This window comes from Vicugna pacos, chromosome 33 (genome assembly GCF_048564905.1).
Source record: "Vicugna pacos chromosome 33, VicPac4, whole genome shotgun sequence".
NCBI classification, from domain to species: Eukaryota; Metazoa; Chordata; class Mammalia; order Artiodactyla; family Camelidae; genus Vicugna; species Vicugna pacos.
In genome coordinates, this window is record NC_133019.1 from 14,959,897 (window position 1) to 14,964,486 (window position 4,590).

The 4,590-nt window shown below is 47.8% G+C and overlaps 1 pseudogene; it reads right to left on the minus strand.

Moving 5' to 3' along the window:
- Window positions 1-2,231: 2,231 nt before the first annotated feature.
- On the minus strand, window positions 2,232-4,030 carry LOC102537230 (ragulator complex protein LAMTOR1 pseudogene; annotated as a pseudogene).
- Window positions 4,031-4,590: the final 560 nt, after the last annotated feature.

Consider the following 4,590-nt stretch of genomic DNA (forward strand, 5'->3'; position numbering starts at 1 on the left):
GCTCTGCGGGTGATGGCTGTTGTGGGCTTTGAGCCAGACTCTTGGACTCAGCCTCCCTTGCCAGGGCAGGTTTGTTTGTCTCTTGGGGAAGTCACTGTTGGATTTTTGATGGAATCCTCTCCACCCCGCCCTCCAATCAGAATTAATTTCTCCCTCCTCCATAAGTCCGTTAGCACTGTTTAAACATTTACCAGCGTTGACCACCATCTGCCTTGTATCTGACTGAGTTATGTGCATTCTGACCACCCCCTCCATTGTGAGTTTCTGGAAGGCTTGGTCTCAGGCTTGTTCAACTTAGCGTCCCCACTTCCAACCCTCAGAGCCAGCACACTGTCAAAGGAGGAGGTCTCAATAAATGTCCATGAATGAGCTAATTGCATGCATGAATGAATGAATCAGTGGACATAGTCAGCAAATGTTTTAGGAATTTGGGAGAGGAGGGACCATCCTGCATCCTAACATTTAGAGCAGAATTCTTTGTACCTATGGGGTTTTTACCAGCCTTTGAAAAATCGAAGGGATATTGATAAGGGTGTGGGATAGCTGTTGAAGTTAATTGCATACAGCTCCTTAAGAATATAATGGTGTTCTATTTCAGTTTATTTCTCCCTCAGGGGCTAGAACCAAGCTTTTATCCATATCCTAGGAGCATTAATAAATATTTATTAAATTGTATTGAACTGAAATGAATTGATATGAATTCACAGCACTCATTACTCCCATAATGGTTTTGGACTCCCAATCCCAAATGGCCATTAGTTAACCAGTCCAGAGCTGAGAGGAGGCATCTGATTCCCTGCTAGAGACATCAGTGGGTGTAGGATTCCAACGGAATCCAGAAGTAGTGCGTGACACATACATTAGGCACCAGTACTGACAGATTAGCTCTGCTGTTACCACGTGTGGGAAAGACTGGCTAGCTGTTCTCCACATGCCTTCCTGAGCACATCCTGAGGACCGGATTACATTTTCCAGTTTACCTGGCTGCTCCGTACAGGCCGTGTGATTGAGTTCTGGCCAATGGTTGGATTGTGAGCAGAAGTCCATTGTGCCACTGCCAGGTCCAACCCATGAACACTCCCACCTGGAATTCTCCATACCCTTTCCCTTTCTGTGGCTTGACCTCATGAGTTTATAGACACCTTGAGAGCTGAGAGATGAAGATGAAAGCAGCCTGGATCCCTGAATCACAACTCGGAGAGCAGCTACCTGTCTACTGGGAACTCCCACTGTGGACTTTACAGAGACAGGAAACAGACCTTTGATGTCTTGAGTAGGCTTGCAAGTAAAGTGCAGGTCATCCAGTTAAATCTGAACTTCAGATAAACCATGAATATGTTTTAGTATAAATATGTCCCAAATGTTACACAGAACATAGTTATACTAAAATTATTTGAAATTCAAATTTAAATTGATGTCTTTGTTTTTACTAAATCTGGCCACCCTGGTCTTTAGCTCTTTTATATTCTAGAGTTTGTTTATTATGGTAGCTAGCATTACCTTAACTAATATACCTAGTTTCATTTGTCAGAAGCAACAGGACCATGCACATGAACTGGAACTCCAGCCTGGGTCAAGGGGCTAACCCCAGGTCCTCTTGACAATTAGGTGACATGTAGGGTGGGTGCATTGAGAATGGAGCATCCTAAGTGGACAGGGCCAAGGAGAAAACCAGGAAAGTTCTCGACAGCTTTTTTTTTTTTGGATACACTTCCTTTATTGAGCATGACAAACCAAAGCAAAACCAAAAAACCCCCCAAAAATATAAAAATCCAGGGTGCCAGAAGTACAAACTCAATTCATTCAAATTCAAGCTGGTCCAGACCCTGGTCACAAGCCCTCGTGAGGTGCACGTGAGCACCAAGCTGGGGAGGGGGGACAGGAGTGAGGCCAAGAAACAGTGGGCAGGGGATCCCCCACACACCCCCGAGTGATCACCCTGATGCAGGAACCTCCACCTTCTCAGTGACGATGAAGACCTGCCAGGCCCTGTCCCTTTCACCCCCACCCCACCCACGGCCAGGGCATCGAAGGCCAGTCCCAAATGGTTCTACCCTCCCTTGCTCCGTCCTCACTTCCTCAGGCTTCTAGCCTCAGTCTCCTCCTCCTCCACGTTCTTCAGTGATTAGCAGGTTAGGGTACTGAATAAGCCGCAGTGAGGGGGCCCCGGTGGGCAGGGTGGAGACGGGGTGAAGAGGGGAGGAGAAGAGCTGTCCAGGCACCCCCTCTCTTCACGGAATCCCAAACTGCACAACCAGCTCCTCTTCGGTGTTCACACGGATCCGAAAAAGTGCACTGTAGGCGTAAGCGGCTCTCCTGGAGACCTGCTGCAAGTCAGAGAAGGGGACGGGCTCGCTGGCTGGCACCTGGTGGCAGCTTCCTGCAGGGGGTCCGGCTGCTGCTTAGCACAGCCAGGTGGCGGTTGTACTGCCTTGTCTGGTCCATGTACTCAGGCTGCTCCACGCCCTGGGTGTCTGCAGCAGACACGTCGATGATGCTGCGGGCTGTCGTGGCGAGGATGGAGGAGAGCAGCGCCTGCTCGTGTGCGCGAGCCGAAGGCAGGCCATGGTGGCTGCGCTCGGCTCCAATGAGGGCTTTGGTGGGGGCGCTGCTGGAGTCCATCTGCGGCTTCCGCTCCTCTTGGTCCTGGTCCGAGTCTGCACTCTCGCTGCTGGAGCAGCACCCCCTCGACAGCTTCCTGTTCACCCTTCTTCCTGAATCCACTTTTCTTTAGCTCCCTCTTCCACTGGACTGTCAGCTCCTTGGTGACAAAGATGATGGTGGGGTTTACTTTTGTATGTGCAGTACTTGGCATGTGGTAAAGTTGAGATCTTGTTTGTAGTGGGAAAGCAGCATGCCTGCTGGGGGAGGCAGATGGGAGGGCATCGTAATGTGGACCCCTCCAAGCTTTTGAGGAATTAAAAAAAGGACTGGTTGAGAACACTGTTAAGCCACTGACCATGTCGTCCTCCACTTTCTCCTTTGTCCCATAAATCCCCAGGGTAACAAAAAAGCTGAGAACTTGGGCTCTGATTTACTCACACAAGTCTGTGTTCAAAGACCACCTCCCATTTCCTAGATCCTGGGTGATTTTTGGTCCACTACTTAAACTCTCCGAGCTGCACTGTCCTCACCTGTAAACTGGGGACAATTACGGTGTCCACCTCACTAGAGCTGCTAGGAGGATGCTCAAGGGGTACCTGGCCACAATAAAAGATCCGAAAATGTTAGCTATTATTAGCAATGATGTCTGGTTCTCTCTCCCTCCTGCCCCTGACAAAATGCCTTATTATAAATATTTGGGGTAAGGTGTTGTGAGAAAAAACGTTAAATCTCTTTAAAAGAATGAAGTTGGGGGGAAGAGGGGAGGGTATATAGCTCAGTGTACAGTGTGTGCTTAACATGCACGAGGTCCTGGGTTCAATCCCCAGGTCCTCTATTAAAATAAATAAGTATGCAAATAAACCTAATCACTCCTCCTTCCCTAAAAAGTAACAACAAAAAAAGTAATAAAAAATTTTTTTAAAGAATGAAGGGGATATGTGCAAGCACATTTGACGGGTCCTTTATGGTTGGATTACCACATTCTGTTGATTCCTACTTTGTGGTTGACTTTATTCCTTTGGTAACCATGTAAGTATAAAAAGCTAAAGTTCTAATCTGTTCTTAGCAACAATGATCATATTTTTTGTAAAGTATGTAATTATATAAAAAATAAAAAATATTTATATATGTCAACTAAAAATACGCGCAGGATACTGTACACATGTATTTACATGCAATATGATGTATATGTGCAGTCAAACTATAATAATTCCACCTAATTAAACTGGAAAATGAATTTTAAAAACTAAAAAAAAGGAACGAAGGGGGACCTGTGATTACTGACATACTGGGAGCTGCGTGCATCTGTGTGTAGCCCTGTTCTCCGAGTCTTGTTTCATTTATTCAGCTGGGATGGGGCAAGTAGGGGAAGGGAGAGCGAGGCAGGGAGCGCAAGGGGGTGGTGTTCATTCTCACCTCGGAGCATGACGTGTTTATCAGCATGTAGGTCCGCTAAGCGCAGCAGCCTGGTTTCCTTGAGTTAAATAGCGGTCATGCCCAACTGGCTCTCCATGTACCATTACTCCAAGTGATTGAGCCAATTTCTCCCTCTGCCATGAGTTTAAGTTGTAAACCTCTCAGCCAGATAGGGAGGCAGTGATGGGCTGCCTGTTGTGATTATTATTAACCTTTAGGATGGCGCTCACGAGCCCAGGGGGTCTGCGGAGAAACCCAGGAGGGGCAGGTGCGACTGTAGACTCCCACCCACCCACTTCCACCCTGTCTGCGCATGTTGCTCACTTTGGCCTTGGAAAGAGGCTCCAGTCCACCAGCCTGGGGTGAGTCATCGCTTGTGCCAGGGTAGGGGGGAATGGTGGTGAAGTGGTTGGATGTCTTCTGTTGCATTTGGCTGGGGGTGGGAAGGGGCATTGTGGGAAAGCTGCAGAAGTCTTGTTCTAGGGGTGCCCTGATATTCACAACTTTTTTTTAACAGTCAGAGGCTAAGTTACCCAGCTGTAACCTGCAGAGGCAGTTGCTAGCTAGCTC